This window comes from Phocoena sinus, chromosome 2 (genome assembly GCF_008692025.1).
Source record: "Phocoena sinus isolate mPhoSin1 chromosome 2, mPhoSin1.pri, whole genome shotgun sequence".
NCBI lineage: Eukaryota > Metazoa > Chordata > Mammalia > Artiodactyla > Phocoenidae > Phocoena > Phocoena sinus.
Window position 1 is genome coordinate 132,408,052 of NC_045764.1, and position 22,336 is coordinate 132,430,387.

The 22,336-nt window shown below is 38.4% G+C and overlaps 1 protein-coding gene across 11 annotated transcripts in view; it reads left to right on the top strand.

Moving 5' to 3' along the window:
• FBXO34 (F-box protein 34) overlaps positions 1-22,336 on the top strand; it is an 81,393-nt gene that overhangs the window by 21,254 nt on the left and 37,803 nt on the right. For 3 of the 11 annotated variants that reach the window (XM_032623749.1, XM_032623750.1, XM_032623756.1), the window contains one exon: positions 1,149-1,256. The exons of 4 other annotated variants lie outside the window; for them this stretch is intronic. The gene's annotated coding sequence lies outside the window, so the exon portion shown is untranslated. The remainder of the gene's footprint in view (positions 1-1,148; positions 1,257-22,336) is intronic. 4 more of the 11 variants (XM_032623759.1, XM_032623752.1, XM_032623748.1 and 1 more) reach the window with 2 other exon arrangements.

Here is a 22,336-nt window from a genome sequence, read left to right on the forward strand (position 1 = left end):
GGTGGATTCTTAACCACTGCACCACCAGGGAAGCCTTTCTGTCCATTTTTCGATTGGGTTGTTTGGTTGTTATTGAGTTGTGTGAGCTGTTTTGTATTTTTGGAAATTAAGCCCTTGTCAGTTGCATCATTTACAAGTATTTTCTCCAGTCCGTAGGTTGTCTTTTTGTTTTATTTATGGTTTCCTTTGCTGTATAAAAACTTGTAAGTTTGATTAGGTGCCATTTGTTTATTTTTGGTTTTATTTCTATTGCCATGGGAGAAGGCCAGTTTGATTCTTGTTCCTTTGCAGATGAGCTTTTTTGTCTTTGTTGTCTGAAATTTCCCAGTGATATAACTTGGTGTGGGTCTCTATTCATTTGAGCACTGAGTGCCCCCTATTAATTGGAAGACTCTATAAATCTATTAGTTTATTAAATCTTTTAGTTGTGGAAAATTTATATTTCTCTGAAAATTTCCTCTCTTCAAGTTTTTTTTCCTTTTCATCCTGGAATTTTTGTTAGTTAAATACTGACCTCCTGGACTGATGCTGTGTGTAGTTCGGTTAATTTCTTGTCTCTGTTTCCTATTTCTACTTTCTAGGTTTTGTCTCCACCATATAAAACTTATACTGCCTTTTTTTTTTTAAAAGAAGATATTGGGGGTAGGAGTTTATTAATTAATTTATTTATTTTTGCTGTGTTGGGTCTTCGTTTCTGTGCGAGGGCTTTCTCTAGTTGTGGCAAGCAGGGGCCACTCTTCATCATGGTACACGGGCCTCTCACTATCGCGGCCTCTCTTGTTGTGGAGCACAGGCTCCAGACGTGCAGGCTCAGTAGTTGTGGCTCACGGGCCTAGTTGCTACGCAGCACGTGGGATCCTCCCAGACCAGGGCTCGAACCTGTGTCCCCTGCATTAACAGGCAGATTCTCAACCACTGTGCCACGAGGGAAGCCCTATACTGCCTTTCTAAATTTTTTTTTCAAGAGTCTTTTCTTGTACTCTTTCCCCTTTTCACAGCTTCCTGTCTTGCTTTATGAATGCAACATCTTGCCTTTCTGAGGATCTCAGTTAGAGAGCTTTTCACAAGTTCTGTTCTGTTTTATGAATTGTTTATTGCTTTGTCTCATTTCTTTAACTTTTTGTTTCCTTGTCTCTTTCATGTTACAGATGTTTGATTCTGATTTAACCAATCAAATGGAAGAATGAAGCAATATGAAACTGACTGGGACCTCTGTATCTAGACAGGGTTCGTCAGCTGGTGAGCTTTGCGTTAGGGTGGGTTTGTTTTTTGTTATCGAGTTGTATGAGCTGTTTGTATATTTTGGAAATTAGGCCCTTGTCAGTTGCATCACTTGCAAATATTTTCTCCCAATCTGTAGGTTGTCTTTTTGTTTTGTTTATGGATTCCTTTGATGTGCAAAAGCTTGTAAGTTTGATTAGGTCCCATTTGTTTATTTTTGCTTTTATTTCTGTTGTGTTGGGAGAGTGAGCTAAGAAAATATTGCTGTGATTTGTGTCAGAGAATGTTTTGCCTGTGATCTCTTCTAGGAGTTTTATGGTGTCCTATCTTATATTTAAGTTTTTAAGCCATTGTGAGTTTGCGTATGGTGTGAGGAATTGTTCTAATTTCATTGATTTACATGCAGCTGTCTAGCTTTACCAACACAACTTGCTGAAGAGACTGTCTTTTCTCCACTGTATAGTCTTGCCTCCTTTGTCAAAAATAATTGACCATAGGTGTGTGGATTTATTTCTGGACTCTATTCTGTTCCATTGGTCCATATGTCTGTTTTCATGCCAATACCACACTGTTTTGATTACTGTAGCTTTGTGTATTGTCTGAAGTCTGGGAGGTTTATGCCTTCAGCTTTGTTCTTTTTCTTCAGGATTGCTTTGGCAATTCTGGGTCTTTTGTAGTTCCATATAAATTTTAGGATTATTTGTTCTAGTTATTTGAAAAATGTCACAGGTAATTTGATAGGGATCACATTAAATCTGTAGATTGCTTTGGGTAGTATGGCCATTAGAATTTAATTTAAATAGTGTATAAGTATATTATGCTGTTTAAGATGTGGCATTTTCTTTTTGGTGAAGCAGAATTTTTAAGGTGAGGTGGTAGCTAATTAGAAATTGTTTAAGCTAGATTCCTTGGCACTGCAGTGGACTACTCTTCACACAGTGAACAACATGAAAAGTAACCCTGTTAAGGGAAACATTAAAAAGAATCTTTATTAACATTATTCAATGTCTGATACAGTTAGCTTTATTTTCTTAAATATGAAGATAGTGGAGTTCTGTGGTTTCTTCATGTAAAATGAGGGCAATATTTATATCAATGGGCTTTGGTGGGTCTTGAGTGAGAAAGCTCCTAGCACAGTACCAAGTGTGGAAGAGATACTTGAATGCTAGCTTCCTTTTCTATAAGCATGGCCATAATTAACCATGAGACTCTTCTGCTTAAGTAGAATATTTTGGGTACGAGATGGGTGGCCAGGGAAACCATACCCAGTTTAAAGGGTTAGGTTGGGTCAAGAACAGGTCTGCTAGAGTGAGCCAGGGTGTACAATCTGAATCACTTGGTCAGGACAGGTTGTGAAACTGCTGGTTAGAACAGGTGAGTTATGCCACATGTACCCATAGTCCACTACTATTTCTTGTGGTCTCTACCCCCACCTCAGCCCCCTCCCCAGTGGTTTTGCTGTCTGATAGACAGTACAGTTCAGAAGATAGGCATTAGATCAGTTTTAGGCGTACAGGAAGAACAGTGATTGGATTACTGGGAAGACAAGCAGCAGGGGTGACCATGGGAAGCCAGGGACCAAGCAAGCTTACTGGCCAGAAGATGTAGATGTAGCTCTAGCTGCACAAGAGCAAGCTGGTTACAAAGTTATACGCAGAAAGTCTAATGAGAACAAAAGTAGGGGAACACTTTCTGGCTCCTTAAATGATAGTTTCTTTCATGAGACCAACCTAAAAACAATTACTGGTAAGAGTATTCCAACTAAGCTTCTAGGTTTGAATTGTGGGACATCAGCTGGAGATGACTTTTGGATTTTATTTCTGTTTACCAGCTAGATCAGACATTTGGGCCTGGGATAATGACCAACTGTTAATTTGCCTCTGCTTGATCATGTAGGAAATTTGTATGATGTTAGGCTAGTTAATAGGATAGAAATGTAAATGCTTTTGCTCACATCAAGTGATTCCGTAGTATTTTGTTTGGGAGAAAGTATTGAGATAGCGGAGTGTTCTCAAGGAAACTCCCTTTAGTTATTTTTCTCATAGCTAGACGTGGGTCTGAATACTCTGTGACTAGAGTAGGCTTTATAATTAGAAAGTAGTGCTGGGACTTCCCTGGTGGCGCAGTGGTTAAGAATCCGCCTGCCAATGCAGGGGACATGGGTTCGAGCCCTGATTCAGGAAGATCCCACATGCCGCAGAGCAACTAAGTCCGTGTGCCACAACTACTGAGCCTGTGCTCTAGAGCCCGTGCTCCACAACAAGAGAAGCCACTGCAATGAGAAGCCTGCGCACCACAATGAAGAGTAGCCCCCGCTCGCCGCAACTAGAGAGAAAGCCTGCGCGCAGCAATGAACACCCAACGCAGCCAAAAATAAATAAATAAATATTTTTAAAAAGAAAGTAGGTAGAAAATAAATAAATAAATAAAGTAGGGCTAAGTGGTTACTTACTAGATATGGGAAACAAATTGTATGGTGTTTCCTGGGTTTAGAGAAGAATTGATTAAAGGATAAGAAGTTGTTTTCCCTTCTTTGGCAAGGTTCTTTCTAAATCCAATCTAATAGTCTTTGGGCAAATATGTCCAAGTATAAGGGACTTGCCTGTGATTTGAACTAAATCTGTTTCCTTTTTCTGGTGAATAATGGAATAGTAAAGGGGCTAATAGTTGTCAGCTTGTGGAGGGATTCTGAGGCAAGTAAATCTTGCCACCACTGTTTGCTCCTAGTATTCCTTAATTTAAGCAGTTAGTTTTATGTTCCTGTTCTAGAACAACTCTGAAAACAATATATTGGATCAGAGTGGAGTGTAAGAAATAGTCAAGGACATTGTGCATTCATTGACTGGAGTAGAAGGTACCCACATGGCCTACATTATTCTCATACGATAGAACAACCTAGTTGAAACAGATAAAAAATATTTTTATATGTATTAATTTCTAGAGTTCTTTAAGACCCTCCCCCTCTTTTAAGCAAAAGCTGTTCATTCTTTTAGATAAAATTTATGTGCTGTCATCATTACAGGAATTGCTCCAGCTGTTGAAAAATAATTATACTAGAGTGAGCACTTGTTTTGGTTTGCTTTGAACAAAGTAGACAACACCTATCTGCATGATTATAGTATCAACTGGGTATTGTGCTGAGTGATCTAATCCTCACCACAACTCTGACATATCAGAAGTAGTGACTTGCCAAGGCCATAGAACTGAGAAATGGTTATTCTTAGAGTAGAATCCAGGCTTTACTAGAAGTGAGGTGAAATTTTTAAGTAATTTACTGTATCTAAGGCTATGATATCATAATTTACTTTTACCAGGTTTTACAAATTAGAATTTGATAGCTGGGACAACACCCCCCTGTGCCCCCCAACATGGAGATAAACTAGGATGGGAGTCTCTAGTTTTGTAGGCATTAGCCTGTGGGGAGCTGTTGGGAAGGGAAGAATTTGAATCCCCTTTCTATTTCTGTAGTTGTAAAGTTTCTGGAACTTTTGGAGCCATGGGAACATGTTTTGTTTTTCCTTATCCCCTTAATTTCCTTCTCCCTCATCTTTCCACTTCCACTCCCCAATAAAAATAAACATATTTGTGAAAGAGGGCTAAGGGTATTGTGAATCCAGCAGGTTCAGACAAGTGTTGTAAGTGTGAAGGGCAGGAAGCCATGTTTGCTAGGACCAAGTTACTGCCTGAGAAGAAATGTGTCCTTAGAGAAGAGAAATCCTGGGTACAAGGGTAGTAAAGAGGGAGACAATTTCAGTTCCTCTTGAAGACTGTCATTCATGTGGATCCTATAGGGCTAACGTAAAGAGGAGTTGTCTCACTAGACTGATGGAAGGCCCTTGTTGTTCTGTGTCCAAGTGGATCAGAGGTATTTTCTTTCTGAACTATAGTGAGTGGTCTGTTGAGCACATAGGAGCTGAGTGTGGAGTCTTAAGTAATAGTCAAGCACATTGTACATTCATTGCCTGGAGTAGAAGGTACCCACAGTGGCCTGGGTTGTTCTGATACAATAGAATAGACAGAAGAGAACAACAAAAATGAAACAATTCTCAGTTCTTTAAATTTTAGCAGTTTGTTTTGAGATCCATTTATAATAGTAAATAAATTTATAGGTGAGTTGAATCGACAAGTTTTTGCTTGGTTGCTGTTGCAACTCTAATGGTTCCTTTCCCTACTGGGAATCCAGGTGGAGATTTTTAGAGAGGGAGAGGAATTCCTCAGGTCCACACGGGGTGTGGCAGAGTGGAATTGGAAGCTCACTTCCAGATGCTTCCTCAGACAAAACTTGTTCCCTTTGGGAGGCTGCTGGGTGATGCCCACTATTCGGAACAACTAACAGTCCTGAGAACCCATAGCAGCACGTAGTAGGTGCTGAGTCGACAGACTTTGTTAATTGAATAAATGATTCTATTGGGACACAAAAAGCAAGCCTTGAGGCTGGGAGGGGATCCTCAATCTTGTCTTCAAACAGGAGGTCTTGCTCCTTTTTGGTGTGGGTGGGTGAAATGGGGCTTGGGAAGGGAAGAGGTGCATCATGAATTCTTTTGTAAACAGAGGACAACGGGGTGTTGGGAAGAGGATGTGAGCAGGCACATCTCAGAAATTGAGCACAGAGAACTCAGTGGCTGGACCCTCACCTCTGCTCTCTCCGTATCACACTGTCTCCCACCCAGGACACAGGGCAAACAGCTCACCCAGGTGGACTCTGGAGAAAAGTACTTGATTATGTCACCTGGCATAAGTGTTCCACCTGGCATTGGTGATCTGCTGAAAAACATTTGAGATGTATCTCATATACCCCCATGAACTTGGGACTATGAATGTACCAGGGTCTAATACTACGATGGTATTAAATAAATAAACTTCCTCATTCTGCATTTAGGTTTTTCAAACTTTAAGTTTGAAAAGCATGCTGTTAGTCCTTTGGCAAAGCTCTCTGAAGTTGAACAATCTTTGCTCATGGAATGACTTCCCTACCACTGGAGAGGTTCAGGCTGTGTGATCTCTTAGGGGATGGGTTATAAAAATATATTGGTACAGCTGAAACTTACATAATAATTGTACATCAACTATACCTCAATTAAAAAAAACACTAAAGCTGTATGAAAGGCTGTGTTTTAAAAAGGCACCCCAAATGATCACATCCTAATATTAAAGCTGACTGTGCAAAAAGTAAATTAAAAGAAATAATAAAAGGACTAATGTTTTCCCCACTGATTGAACCCAACAGTTCTTTTTAAATAAATCATTTATTTATTTATGGCTGTGTTGGGTCTTCGTTGCTGTGCGCGGGCTTTCTCTAGTTGCGGGGAGCTCTTCTTTGCGGTACGAGGACTTCTCATTGTCGTGGCTTCTCTTGTTGCGGAGCACGGGCTCTAGGAGCACAGGCTTCAGTAGTTGTGGCACGTGGGCTCAGTAGTTGTGGCTTGCGGGCTCTAGAGTGCAGGCTCAGTAGTTGTGGCGCACGGGCTTAGTTGCTCCGCGGCATGTGGGATCTTCCCCGGGCCAAGGCTTGAACCCATGTCCCTTGCATTGGCAGGCAGATTCTTAACCACTGCACCACCAGGGAAGCCCCCAAAAGTTCTTAAGAATGAGGCTGACATTAAAATCTCAAAGGGGGGCTTCCCTGGTGGCGCAGTGGTTGAGAGTCCGCCTGCCGATGCAGGGGACGCGGGTTCGTGCCCCAGTCCGGGAAGATCCCACATGCCGCGGAGCGGCTGGGCCCGTGAGCCATGGCCGCTGGGCCTGCGCGTCCGGAGCCTGTGCTCCGCAACGGGAGAGGCCACAGCAGTGAGAGGGCCGCGTACCACAAAAAAAAAAAAAAAAAAAAAAAAAAAAAAAATCTCAAAGGGGAAAAAAAAGAAAAAAATATATATATACATATATATGTATATATATATATCATATTGAAAATAGGTAACCTTTAGATTATATACACATTTTGTTCATTTATAAAATGTAAAAATTAGGGCTTCCCTGGTGGCGCAGTAGTTGAGAGTCTGCCTGCCGATGCAGGGGACACGGGTTCGTGCCCCGGTCTGGGAAGATCCCACATGCCGCGGAGCGGCTGGGCCCGTGAGCCATGGCCCCTGAGCCTGCGCGTCTGGAGCCTGTGCTCCGCAACGGAAGAGGCCACAACAGTGAGAGGCCCGCGTACCGCAAAAAAAAAAAAAAAAAAAAAGGAAAAATTAAAGATTTTCCCAAATCTAGAAAAATAAAACTGGGGAAAAGCCTTTAAATTTCTTCTTTTCTCATTCCTCACCCACGTTAGGTTTTCATAATTCTAATCAATACCTGTGTTTCCCTCCTATTTGGAAATATGGTTACTTTGTACATAGAGTTTTTATTAAAAAAGGGAGTTCAAACCTCCTCTGCTTCCACCATCCAAATGTAAATAAAGCGTATTTCCATTGATTCCATTTCAGTTAACAACTTTAAGTCCCTCTCCACTTACCAGGCAGTGAATTGTTTTTGAAAAGGATAGTTTTTTAGTGTGTTTATATACTCTGGTGGTATTTGCATACACATTTTATTTTTAAAATATATAGCTTAATTCATTTGTAACACAGATGTACTACTGATTTGTTCAGCTAAAGCAAACAACAGTCAAAGAAAAACAACCCATATCCTTTATTCCAGTCGAAATTTTTGGTAGCTTTTATTCTTTGGTTTTCTGTCATATTCCAGGCTATTTGTGAGCTCTCCTGTTATAGCTAAAGTTATAAGAAACTGGCTCTCTTGGGTGAAAGTGGCAGAATTTTGCAGCCTTAAATGAACTTACCGACTTACCATTTGCCCATTCCTGCACATCTTTTCAAGAAAAAGTAGATTTGCTAACATCATTGGACAAGGGGCACAAACAAAACATTATACTTTGGAAGATAGCGGCTGTGTTAAATCTTCGTCATTCTCTTTTGAAAATACTCAAAATACAAAGTAACACCAAAGAGGAGCTTTGATATCACTGTGGAGTTGAATGTCTCATTTGCAAACACTTTTAAGTAACCTTGTATTGTATATAATGGGCTTCTCCTATTAGCTTGTTTGAATATATTGGTGTCTCTTTTTTTCCCCGTTTATGGGGAAAATAAGTGTCTGTGTGAATGGCTCTATGAACAATAGACTTCTCTCACTGTTTTGTGTTGCCTCTTATCCATGGGCCAAATTTTAACTAGAAATCTATGATTCAAGTGATATAATTAACAACTTTTACTCTTCCCTTTATAAATCAACTATAAGGATCTATATACCAAAGGATATTTGAAAAAAGTAGGAATATGAATTTGAACCCAAGTTTTTAAAGTTTACCTTAGAGGGGCTTATAAACAAATTTTTTCATTTGTTTGATTTTTTGTTAATGAAACAGCTTAAACAAATGTTGATTCTGATCAGAAACTTAAGAAGAGACTTCAGAAGAGCTGAAATTTAAAGTGTTTACAAAGATAGCTCCCTTTTCCTGAGTGCTCACAAGTATTTTTTGCTAGGCACTTTACATGCATGTGTGTTAAGGACATAGAACAGGATTATTGTTGTCATATTATTACTAGACCCACAAGTGAGGTTTTTTTTTTAAGCTCTTTGGGAAATTATAATATGCTGCTAAGGTGAGAATGGTTGCTCTAGGAAGATTCACAGATTTCTGGCTTGGGCCTCTGGGTGGATAGTTGTGCTTTTTGAAGAGATAATATGGAAAGAAAGAGGCTTAGTTTGTAAATATGTGGTAGGGTTGGCAGTTGGAAATAGGATCTGAAGCCCAGAGGCAAAGTCAGTTCTAAAGATGAGGTGTGGGAGAATTATTGGCAGCTAGTTGGTACCCAAAGTTAGGGGATTAGGTGAAACTGCCTTGGGAGAGCTTGCATGTAGAAGAGAAGACCCAGAATTCTGGGGAACCTTGAGATGTTTTGAGTGGGCGGAAGGAGAGGAACCAGAGAACAAGTGTTCAAAAAAGAAGTAGCAACAAGGGAGTGAGTGATATTTTGGAAGCCAAGGGAGAAGATAGGATCAAGTTATAGGGGACAGACTTGCGTAGCACATGGTAGGTGCTCCACACATTTTTGTTGCAAGTAGAATTGAATTAGTTTTAAGGAGTCATAAGTTTCCACTGGATTATCAGTTAGGAGGCTGCTGGTGACCTTGGTAAAAATAATTTAATTGGAGTAGTATTTCTCCTACCTTACTGTGGCCTCTTCTTGGTCTCTTTTGTAAGTTTCCTATCCTAACTATCAGAGTTTTGTAGGGCTTTGCTGTAGGTCATTGATTCTCCAACTGTGGTTCCCCAGACTTGCCACATCAACATCACTTGTTAGAAATGAAAATTCTCAGGTCCCACCCAGACCTACTGAGTCAGAAACTCTGGGGATGGGATCCAGCCATCTGTGTTTTAACAAGCCCACCAGGTGATTGTGATGCTTATGAAACTTGAAAACCAATGTTTTAAGACCTTTTCTCTGTCTGTGCTTTCTCCTTAGGTATTTAATCTATTATCATGGCTTGAGTTACCATGCTGTATGCCCAAACTTCCAAATTTATCTCCTTGGTCCAGTTCTTCTGAGGACCAGGTCCACAGATCCAGCTGCATGTTAATTCATTTTGACTTTGATATCTCATAGTCATAGGGACTGTCGTCCACACAGATGTTCACACTAGAAACCTAAGCTTGATCTAATTTCTTACACAAATACTAACAAGTTCTAACGACATTCTACTTTACTGGTTTATACACATAAATGAAATAGTGATAATATTAATAATATAATGAATAAATGCCTCCTAAGTTGTGTGAAACACGTCTTTCAGGAAGTCTTAATTCTCAGAGCTGCTAGTAAGTGATCAACCTGTCTTGCTGAGTGTGATTCCAGAGTTTAAAGGTTAAAAGTGTTATAAAACCTGGTCTCTAAACCCAAGTTGAGTACTTCACCTAGTGCTCAACCAAAGAAACTTGTGTATAAATTTATAATATATCTGCTTACTGTATAGGATTGAATATATAAAACTAGGTCAGTTGTAATTAATTGATAGACAATTTCCAGGAAAGGGTGGGTTTTGAAGTGTTAGAGTGTGGGGGGCTTTGGGGCCAGAATGCTTTGGTTCAAGTCATGATAGCACTGCTTGCTGTGACCTTGGGCAAGTTACTTTCCTCCACTATGCTGCAGTTTCCTTATCTGTAAAATGAGGATAGTAACTGTCCATACCTCAAAGAGTTGTTAGGATTAAATATAATAATTAAGGGTTTGGAGTAAGAAGTGCCTGGCACATAGGTAAAGGTTCAGTAAATGCAAGCTACATTATTACTATCCCTTCCACTTATTCACTGTACTCCAGCCATTCTTAAATTCTCTTAGCTACTAGCAGCCATTCAGACGTGCCATGCATGCACTTTTATGTTTTAAAACGCTTATGCATCCAGGTCTTCACTAAACTCTCCTGATTCTCCAGATTAGGTTAGGATTCCTTTTATATGTTTCCTTAATACCCTGTTTTTTAAAAGTAACAGCTTTATTGAAACATAATTCACATACCACACAATTAACCCATATAGAGTGCACAGTTCAGTGCTATTCACAGAGTTGTGTAATCATCACCAAAATCAATTTTAGAACATTTGATTCAAGTCATGAGAGTACTGCCTGCTACCATGAAGGTACCAAAAAGAATCCCTGTACTCCTTAGCAGTCACACACATTTCCACCATCCCTCTAGCTACTAGCAACCACTAAATCTACTTTCTGTCTCTCTAGATTTGCTTATTCTGGACATTTCGTATAAATGGAATCATACATTATGTGGTCTTTTGTGTCTGGCTTCTTTCACTTAATGTAATGTTTTCAAGGTTCGTCCATGTAGCACATATCAGTACTTCATTCCTTTTTATGGCTGAATAGTATTTCACTACATGAATATACACTATTTATTCATCAATTGATGGACATTTAGGTTGTTTCTACTTTTTGGCTATTTTGAATAATGCTGTTATGAACATCCATGTACAAGTTTTGTGTAGATACATGTTTTCATTTCTCTAGAGTACATAACTAAGGGTGGAATTGCTGAATCATGTGGTAACTCTCTCTGTTTAGTCTTTTGAAGAACTGCCAAACTGTTCTCCATGGCTGCTGTATATTTTACATTTCCAACCCGAGTGTATGACAGTTCCAGCTTCTCCATATTCTTGCCAACAATTATTATCTCTTTTTGATTCTAGCCATCCTTAAGTGGATGTGAAGTGGTTTCGATTTGCATTTTCCGGATGACTAATGATGTTGAGCATCTTTTCATATGTTTATTGCCATTAGTATATCTTCTTTGGAGAATGTCCTTTCCTCATTTTAAATTGAGTTATCTCTTTGTATTATTATTTCTTTGTATTTCTTTGTATTTTATTGAGTTATAAGAATTCATTATATTCTAGATACAAATCCTTTATCAGACATATTATTTGCTGCAAGTATTTTCTCCCATTCTGGGAGGTTCTGTTTTTTACTTTCTTGATAGTTAAAATTAAAAGTTCTAAATTTTGGCAGAGTCTGTTTTTTCTTCTGTTGCTTATACTTTTGGTGTCATATCTAAGAAACCATTGCCTAATCCAAGGTCATGAACACTTAAAAGTTTTATAGTTTTAGCTCTTATTTGTTTTATAACTCTTTTTCTGTCTTCCCTGTTAGAATGTCAGCACCACAGGAGCGCTTGGATGATGCTTATCTAATTTATTTGTTGTTTGGAGCTCGTTTAAGTCTTGGAAAATACTAAGTGTTCAATAATGATTGTTAGTTGTTTTGGAAAGGCAGACCTTAAGGAGCTGTTATCAAAATGTATTTAAGCACCCTAACTTGAAACACTTTTCTATTTTTTCTTTGAAAGCTAGGAACTGAAATATTGTATTTTGTTGGTGTTGCCAGGAGTTGTATTTATACTGCCGAGGGTTTAGGAGACTTAAAATAAGTTGTTTATTATGATTGCCTTCCTTAGTTCTCAGAACTTGTCTCTCTTTAGGTTACAAAATTGGGCTTTGTATCTGTACAAAACTGGGCAAATTGCATTTGCTTTTAGCCTTGGAGAGTTTTGTTTATTACTCTGGTCTCCATCAGTGATTCTAGAATAAACCAATGAGCAAGTCCCATGTTTCTAAACTTCTCTGTTTCCTTGTGATAAACAAAACTTTCATGCCACTTTCCAGGAGTCTGATAAACACCCGCAGTAGGTGTTGAAAGACAGATTCTCTTTACTGATTATTTCTACTAGGAAAGAGAATTTTGTAGGGGTTTGCTACCACAGATTGTTACTCCCTCCTGTCATACTAGATATGGGGTTAGGGTAGCATCTGAAATGAGGGCTTTGGCATATTATTAAATTCAACTGTTGTGACTTTCTTTCGAGGTTAATGTATACTTTGTCATTATAAAACTGAATACTTAATCTTTTTTTATATATATTTAATTAATTTATTTATTTTGGCTGCATTGGGTCTTTGTTGCTGCGCGCAGGCTTTCTCTAGTTGCGGTGAGCAGGGGCTACTCTTCGTTGCGGTACGTGGGCTTCTCATTGCCGGTAGCTTCTCTTGTTGCGGAGCACGGGTTCTAGGCACACGGGCTTGAGTAGCTGTGGCACGCGGGCTCAGTAGTTGTGGCACACTGGCCTTAGAGTACAGGCTCAGTAGTTGTGGTGCACGAGCTTAGTTGCTCCGCGGCATGTGGAGCATCTTCCTGGACCAGGGCTTGAACCTGTGTCCCTTGCATCAGCAGGTGGATTCTTAACCACTGCACCACCAGGGAAGCCCCTGCATACTTAATCTTTTGAGGAGGGAGAACTGACACTTTGATAATGAGTGATTTTATACCTTAGACTATAAAATCCGTTTTTAGTTTCTGTTTTTTAGTGTATTGGTGTTATAAAGTAACTTTAAAATGAAAAATATCTTGAACTGGTGCATTAACCAGATGTAGGTATATTGCTAGACTTTGGACAGAATCCTGGAGGAATATTCTTAGGATTAAGCTAAATCATGGACGGAAATACCATCTCATCTACCTTTTTTTTTTTTTTAATGTGGGTTTAAGAAGGTCTCAGTAGTGGGTGTTTATAAACAATGTGTATGTGTTTGTATGCATTAAACAAATTTAGGATTTTACATCAGAAAATAAATCAAGCTATCTGATACCTTCTAAGGATGCACAAAGGAAAGAATAGTATTTGGATTTATTGCTTAGTTACAGTGACATGTCTGCTGGTAAAGTGATGAAATTGTTTAATGAGTTAGTATGTCTCAATTCTAGTAAAATTGGCTATAGGTTTATGTTTATGCTTGTGATTTTAGCTTTTACTATGGTAACCTCCGTTCTACCATTTAAAAATTTAAAAAGACTTTCCAGAATTGAGTGCTGTACTTTTTATATTGGGAATCGCAGATCATCTCTAATTCTTGAAACACCAGCCCTGAGTTGTTTTAATACCATCACTGTCATTCTCATCCATGAAAAAATCTTTCAGAATATATAAGTTTGGGTATTGATAAGACATAATTTGAAGTCATTTTGGGAGGTGGGGCTGGAATCTTTCAATGAATTCTTCTGTATTTCAATTTCCTTATACTCTCCCACCACTTTATTTTACTGTGAACTTGAATAATTTTATGTTTTCATATGATTTTTCTTTGATCCATAGCAGTCAGTTTTATTGGAAAACAAAAGCACAAAACAAAATACCCCAAACTGAAGCTTCCACAAATGTCAAGCGATTAGCAGAGTTCCAGTACTTCAAATTAGTGAGGGTGAGGTGAGGGTTTGATTGAAATGAATGATTTATTAGTTTTCTATGTTCTGTTCAATTAAGCTGTTTTTTCTTTTGACCTTTAAGTAGATTCCAAATACATAAAACAGATTGAATTCATTTATATTTTCTTATTTTGCTTTAAAAATAATTTATTATTTATAATAAATCTGAAAAGATTTACAGCATTATACTTGCTTTGGGCAGTTTTTTGGAGTGCCATTTGGAGACATGAGATGTACCTCTGTTTTGCTTTTTGCAGTGCTTTGGGTAAGTGCTAAACTTCTTGCATCGTTCTCACCGAATTTACAGGATAAGTTTAAAAGTATGGCCTCAGTCTTAACGATAAATGATTGTGCCTAAACTCACTGTAAATAACAAATAATTTAGGTGGCCAACCTTTATTTATTTATTTATTTGGTTGCACCAGGTCTTATTTGCGGCAGGCAGGCTCCTTAGTTGCGGCAGGTGGCCTCCTTAGCTGCAGCATGTGGGCTCCTTAGTTGCAGCTCCAGGGCTCCTTTAGTGGCTCGCCAGCTCCTTAGTTGTGGCATGTGAACTCGTAGTTGTGGCATGCATGTGGGATCTAGTTCCCTGGCCAAGGATTGAACCCAGGCCCCCTGAATTGGGAGTGCAGAGTCTTATCCACTGCACTGCCATGGAAGTCCCAGTGGCCAACCTTTTTTTTTCTTTTTTTAAAATTTTTATTTATTTTCTTTTTTGGCCGTGTCGGGCAGCATGCAGGATATAGTTTCCCGACTAGGGATCGAACCCATGCCCCTTGCAGTGGAAGCACAGAGTCTTAACCACTGGACCACCAGGGAAGTACCATCCCAACCTATTTTTATTGTAATCTTTTTTCTAGGTTTGGAGCTCTGTGTGAGGCTGGTTTTCAAAATACACATTTTAAAAAGATTTGTTAAAAATATGGGTTTTATCTACCTTGTGATTTTCGGCAGAAATTTTCATAAATGATTCCTATTCTTAGAGCAAAATAGGGCAGTAGATATTGAACCTACTGAGGAGCTGCCCAAGAAGAGAGAGCTTAAACTCTGTGGGGTCTTTTAAAAACAGCGTGTCTGGGCTTCCCTGGTGGCGCAGTGTTGAGAGTCCGCCTGCTGATGCAGGGGACACGGGTTCGTGCCCTGGTCCAGGAAGATCCCACATGCTGCGGAGCGGCTGGGCCCGTGAGCCATGGCCTCTGAGCCTGCGCGTCTGGAGCCTGTGCTCTGCAATGGGAGAGGTCGCGATAGTGAGAAGCCCACATACCGCAAAAAAACCAAAAACCAAAAAACAAATAAAAAAAAATAACAGTGTGTCTGAGAAGATACTCCCCTTTCAGTTTAGTTTGAGCAGTAGCTCTCTCGTACTAGCTATTAACCTAAAATAGAAGTTCTAATTAATGCATTAGAATTGTATCTGAACGTAATATTTCATAAATATGGGTCTTAAAAGCAACCTGAACGTAATATTTCATAAATATAGGTCTTAAAAGCAACCTATTAAAATTGTTGTATAAAAGTTTTCACTGAATTTTATCCCTCATATTTTTTCCATTTTACTACTAATAGTACTATGTTTGTGTATAAGGCTATGTTGATGTAATTATGGTCATATCATTGTTTAAGCTCTTTTTTGTCCCTTTTCTGATTTTTGCCTTGAAGCCAGTTAACAGAGCATCAACTATTGTAATTAATTTAGATTGAATACATTGCTTAAAATATTGACATGCCACAATGACAGATAAAGTGCTGCATTTTAAACCTGTGTAGTCTAATAGTACAGAGTAGCTCACTGTTTTATCAGATAAATTTTACATTCTAGCTGAAAGGCCTACTTAAATATATGTGCATGTATATAATACATAGTCCTCTTCCCAATCATTAAAAAAACGATTAGCTTGTACTGTGCTTGAAAGTAAGCCATGAAGTTATGTGATTACCAAATTTTCAAAAACAATTGCTTAATGTTTTGAACTTCATTATGGTTAGGAAAACGGAGTCAGGAAAACCAGTGGGAGAATAATTTGTTTCCTGAGGAATAGAACAGTAGAATAACCACAACAAACCAAGCATTAGGTTTTATGTTACTTATTGCCTTCATTCAGTTTCCATTTTCATTAAATGTTTGTGAAACACCTGGTTTTCTCTAGTTGCAGTGCCTATGTTTAAAGCTTTCTACTATAGTTGTTTCTACATAGTATCCTTTTTATATGATGTCAAATCTAGTATCCCGTGTATATATTTTAAGTTTACAGATTATACAAGGAAATAATAAGCATCTTTGTGCTTAAAAAAAGGCCATATTTACATCTTAGTAAATGGAACCTTTCTCAACTAGTGCTTTTCAAATAGTAAAAATTTTTATTGTGTAAAGGAGGAAGGGAACTTAAGCATCGGCATTATGATCATTTTTTCCCATATCCTATTAGCTAATTCCAAGATTGTTTAATATGGTATCCACCCATTTCATTTGGCTGCAACCTTTGCTCTTATGAAAGTAAGACTGATTGTTCTGAATTGCTCTGTATATGTGCTTTGGCACAGCATGAAGGTACCCTTAATAACATTGCCATTGTCTTTAAAACAGCTTGCAGCTATGACTACAAATAAAAGGGTGTGACAGGAGGGCATGACAGATAATGGTTCTTTTTTCCGCCCCTAGTGTTTAACAAATCTGCTTTGGACTGTGAGCCTTTTGTGTTTCCAGGACTACCTACTGTATTTTCTGTATATTGTTCCTAGTCAACTAAAATGTTTGCATATAACTTTGACATGTCTACAGTCGACCACTTTGAATTCTTTTTGTGGAGGCAAGCAAAACAAAATGTGTGGGAAGAAGTTGAGTAGCCTTGCCTCTATTGGCATTTTATTCCCCCACTTGCATACTTAAATATGTACTTAAATTATTTTGTGTGACTGTTGTCTTCCAAATGTTTGTTTGCTTTTGTCTGGTTTAGAAATTTGGGAATGGCCTTTGGTTTTAATTCCCTTCCTTTTTCAAAGCACAGTAATACTATCTTTACTGTGTAATTTCTTTTTAAACATGGAAAAAAATTGCTGGCTATTTGATTGGCTTTCTTTTAGATTGCTGAGAGATTCTGCACTGACCATGAATTGAGGATATTATTTGTGTCATACTTTATTCTATTTTAAATAATTTTATCAAGTAACATTGAAACAGGAGGGAAGGGGGCAGGGCACAACCTTTAAAAGAATGACATAGCCATAGTACTTGGTGAAAACTAGTGAGAACCGACTAGGTCCAAGATGGTGGAAGGTTCGACTTCCAGTAGACCTTGAGCTTCATTATACACCCATTGTAATACATTAGCATGCTAAGTGACACACCCACCAGCACCATGACAGTTCTGAGGCTAACCATAAAAGGCCGAAAAGTGGGCGGTGGCCTAATTCCTGGAAATCTCTGCCCCACCGCCAAAATAATTGGAATAATCCTCCCACTCATTAGCCTATGAAATTATCCAGCCCATAAAAACTAACCACACCATATGTCAAAGCTTCTTGCCTCTTGACTTTCAAGATGGCCCACACTCTGTAGACTGTGTTTCTCTCTAAATAATTCCACTTCTTACCTATCACTTCTTTTCCAAATTCTTTTGCGATGAACCAAGAACCTCAGATTCACCAGGAACAATATGGGGGAAAAAGTAAATATCCATAATGCATAAATCAGAAAAGCTTCCTTACTGCTTTATGAGGTTATCTGAATCCTATATTCCTCACTGACCCTTTTAAGAGAAAGGGATTGACGTTTAATTATGGCAATCTCATATGGTTGTTAGCATTTATTCCTATTTTACTGATTGAAAAATGGAGGATCAGATAAAACAAGCAGTTTGCATAGAATTACAGGCACATAGCTTGTAAGAGTCTGACTCCAAAGCCAATACTTTTAGTTCTAAACATATTTTCTACTTGAAGTTGAAACAGGAGGGAAGGGAGCAGGGCACAACCTTTGAAAGAATGACATAGCCCGAGGACATGACATGAACTGATTAGAACCAAATGGGTCCAAGATGGCGGACAAGTCGACTTACACTAGACCTTGAGCCTCAGTATATGTTCACTGTAACATGTCAGCAAGCTAAATGACACACCCACAGGCGCCAAGACTGTTCCAAGGCCAAGCTTACAAAAAGTGGGCAGTGGCTGAATTCCTGGAAATCCCCGCCCCTTCCCAAAATAGCTAGAATACTCCTCCCACTCATTAGCCTATGAAATTACCCACCCCTATAAAAACTGACAGACCCATACCCTGGTGCCTTTCTCACCTGAGATGGAGTGTGTTTCTCCCGAGGCCACTCTTGCCTTCTGAGATGGCCCACACTCTGTCTGTGGAGTGTGCTTCTCTCTAAATAAATCTACTTCTTACCTATAACTTTGTCTCTCACTGAATTATTTCTGTGATGAGACATAAAGAACCTGAGCTTCACTAAGCCCTGAAACCAGGTGTGTGATCTCAGTTGGAAGACTGGGGGTTTTGGCTGGGTTTGAGTCCCGGCCGCATGGGTTCAAGTCCCAGTCTGGGTTTTGGCTGGGTTTGAGTCCCAATCTGAGGTGCACGGTTTCAAAGTGGCTTATTTCTAGGGTCAGTTTGTCTTTTGGGAAATCCACTTGATAGCATAAAATATTTAATGTTGTAAATAAATCACAATTTGATGATATTTAAGGTGTACTAAGGAACAAGAATAACTTGCCTTTGATTTCTCATGGAATTAATTGATAATTAGCCTTACCTTTAAAGGTACTGCTATAGTATTTTAACGTGGATTTTTAAATTTGGTTTTCACATTAAGATTCTTCCAAAGTTGGATTATTATCTTTATTTTACAGATGACGAAACTGAGATGCAAGTTTGAAGTAAGTGCTAAGTATGTCTAGATGTGAGATTCATGTTTTCAGAAGAAAACAGTGGTTTATTTTAAATAGAACGGGGTGATTTGGAACGAAGATACTTCAGGCAAGCAGTGTCATCAATTCCTCCTTAGTTCCCTTATCTTTTAAATGAAGAGGTTGAACCAAGTGATCTCTAAATGCCTCTTGCGTGACACGTGGGATCTTAGTTCCCTGACCAGGGATCCAACCTGCACTCCCTGCATTGGAAGGGCAGAGTCTTAACCGCCAAGGAAGTCCCTAAATGCCTCTTTAAATGCTCCAGGATGAGCATACTTTAAAAGCCTTAACGATCCATGAGCTTGAATGAGAAAAATGTTAGATTCTTGTTTTCACTAATCTCTAACTGAAATGTACCATTTGCTTCAAACCACAGCAAGTCAGCAGTCCCTGTGACTTTGTCATCAATTGACAGTTAGATATTTTTATATTACATTGTAGTTGTTATAGATACCTTGAAAATATTTATGTTGGTCATAATTTGGAAATTATGGTAGTTAATAGACTTGTCATTAGAGCTCACTATTTTATATATTAAACAAGAAGTGTATTGAATACTATATGAGTTTTAAATATTTTGATAACCGTATAATTGGTTTTCTCAGTGTATGTATTTTTGCTTTAAAAAATAATTCCGGAGTCTATAGTGTTTGCATACTGCCAAAGAAGTTTGTGGCACAAAAAAGGTTATATACCCCTGAGCTACACGTTCTCCGCTGTGACTACAAAATGGCCCATGTTGATTCTGGTCGATGTGAAATAACTTTTGGACGTTGCTTTTTCAGGGGGCTGTGTGTGGATGGGGGAATCATCTCTGCATTGCTCTCTCACGTTTCCAGAATGAATGGACTATGATTATGTAACTTTCCATGAATATTGAGCAAGCTAGATAGACGCAAAATGGTGATGATAGAAATACATGATCATCTCTGTTTTGGATATCTTTTTTTGCAAGAATTAAGTTTCTAAATAGTTGTTCCATTTGAGGGATATAGGAAAAGACCTTTTATTTTAGGTTATCTGCTGTTGATTATCCAAGCCAGGAGGACTAGCTTGCCAAAAACAAGTTACTCGCACAACACATGTACTGCACAAAATATTTCTGAAACAGATGATCAGTTGGAAGGCTGTATCACCTTAAAAACATTCGGGCATTTGCTGCTGAGTTTCACCTTTTTGTGTTGAATGTGTGTGGTGATTTTTTTTCCATTTTTCTTTTGTGCTTGCTTGACTCTTAGTAATTTATGTATTAATTGGTTATGAGGAAGGAAATAGTAAATTCTTCATATTAGTAAGAATTAGGATTATACACAAAACTCAATAGCTTAATTGGAACACAAAGACTGCTAGAGTTCTGTCCTGTGGTGAGTCCATTATTCCATTTGTAATAAGTTTATCTTTAGATTGGGTAGGGTGGGATTTGCATTCCCAAAGTTACAAAGAGTTTCCAGATTCTTATCAGTCAGTATTAGGAGTGATTGTTTTCAATGGTGATAATGAGGCTATTCCCAGGAGGAGACTTAGTCACTGGCAGAATTGTCAGAACCCTGAAATAGTTTGGGAAAACTTAGAATGGAAAAAACAAGCGTTTCAAAAAACAAAATGTGACAAAAAAAGCTGCTTTTTGGGGGGAGGGTTAGATGTGGATGGATGGAGGTGGCAAGAAACCAGATGAAGGCCGAGAGCTATCTAGAAGCTGGAAGAGATGAGTATTATTTACCTAAAGCACTCTAGTGTGAACATGAAGTTTTGTGTCCTAAGATTAAGCTGGTTAACAGCCACTGATCTGGAAGTATGTTCTTTGTGTATATTGGCAAAGTTTAATTTCACTTTGACAAAAAAAAAATTCTTCTGGTAGCAGCTTGTTTTTGTTGCCAGTTTGAGAAAAATTTAAGGCTTTTTTTTTGTGTCAGAGGCATATTTTATTGGCATTAGGTGTACGTATGTAAGGAGTGTTCATGATCCTACAGGCCACATGACCTAGGCTAGGGTTCACTAATTAATAATGAAGACAAAACAGTCTTTGCCATGATTAGGCAGAATGAAGATGAGAAATGTAGACCATGCCTTCAGGTATGTCTGTCCCACCTCAATTTTAAGTGCAAAAGGAATCTTTTTTAGATTAGGATTTCTTCATGGCTACCTGCCTGCCAACATAACAAGCTGTAAAACCTTGTTTAGTTTTCCTTAAATCCAGAAATGATTCTATAGCAAATCCAAACAAATCCAATCACTCTTAAAGGAATAAGTGAAAACGTGTAGCTGCTTGAGCTGGACTACATCTGTCTACAGATAGGCTTAGTCCTCTGTGCTAAGCAAATTCCTCCTTGAATATCCTATGCTGACCATGACCACCATCATCGTTCCATCTGGAGGTGCACAGAGGATGTGACAGCATTTACTTATCTGAACTGTGTTTTGTAAAACTGACTATATAACTTTACTAGCTAGATAAGAGTCAACCTGACAGCTATATAAGGAAAGAATAAAAACAAATACTAAATGCTATCAGTGGTGTTTAAATAAGGTATCTTGAAATTTAATATGTACTGAAGGCTTTTAATTTAGTGTCTGGAATAATAAAGATGTGAAAGAAATTGAATTTGTTGCCCTTAAAGGCACACTCTAGAGTTTGTTGTGTTTATTATTTGAATTTCTCACAGGGTTAAATGGAAAGTCTTTTTTTATAGTGTTTTGAAGAATGTAGGCTTGCAGAGGGAAACCCATTGTGAGATAGGGAGTCATTTGGTGTGGACTGCTGTGGTAACTCCTGGGAGGTAAGCTACCACCATTTACCAAAGCTGCGCCAGGTTGGGTATCATATGATACAGGAATATCCCTAAATAATAGTTGGAGTATCTGTAAGATGATTATTAACTTTTACTGTGCAAGTAGTAAATGTTGTAGAAAATATTAGAAATAGAACCAAATGAAAGGAGAAAAATTTCTTGTTGGGAAATCTTGTAATCTGAAAAAGGAATCATGAACTAAATCAAACTGAACTTCTGCTAGCTTTTCTCATGTTTTTATTTTGTATTTTTTTCTATCAAAGTGTTAAATATGCATAGTTTAAAGATTCAGTAGCTCTGTAAGACTTGTTTTGAAAAGCAACAGTTCTCCCACTTCATCCCTCACTTCTCCCTCTCTAGAGGCAAACACTTTAATTCTTATAGCTGATTCTTACCTCTTTGTTCTTGCAGGGGAGTAAAAATTCTTACTCTACTCCTAGGTTCTCTTAGCTAGGCGCCGTGTAAATGGACTGACAAGAGACATACTAACAAAGGAAAACGCATACACATTTATTTAATATAGGTTTTATGTAACATGGAGTCCTTCATGAGGAAATGCAGACCTGAAGAAGTGGTTTAGCTTGAGCATTTTTATATTGGGTTTGAAAGAGTAGAAAGTCTTGGAAAGAACGTGATAGGACAAAATAACAT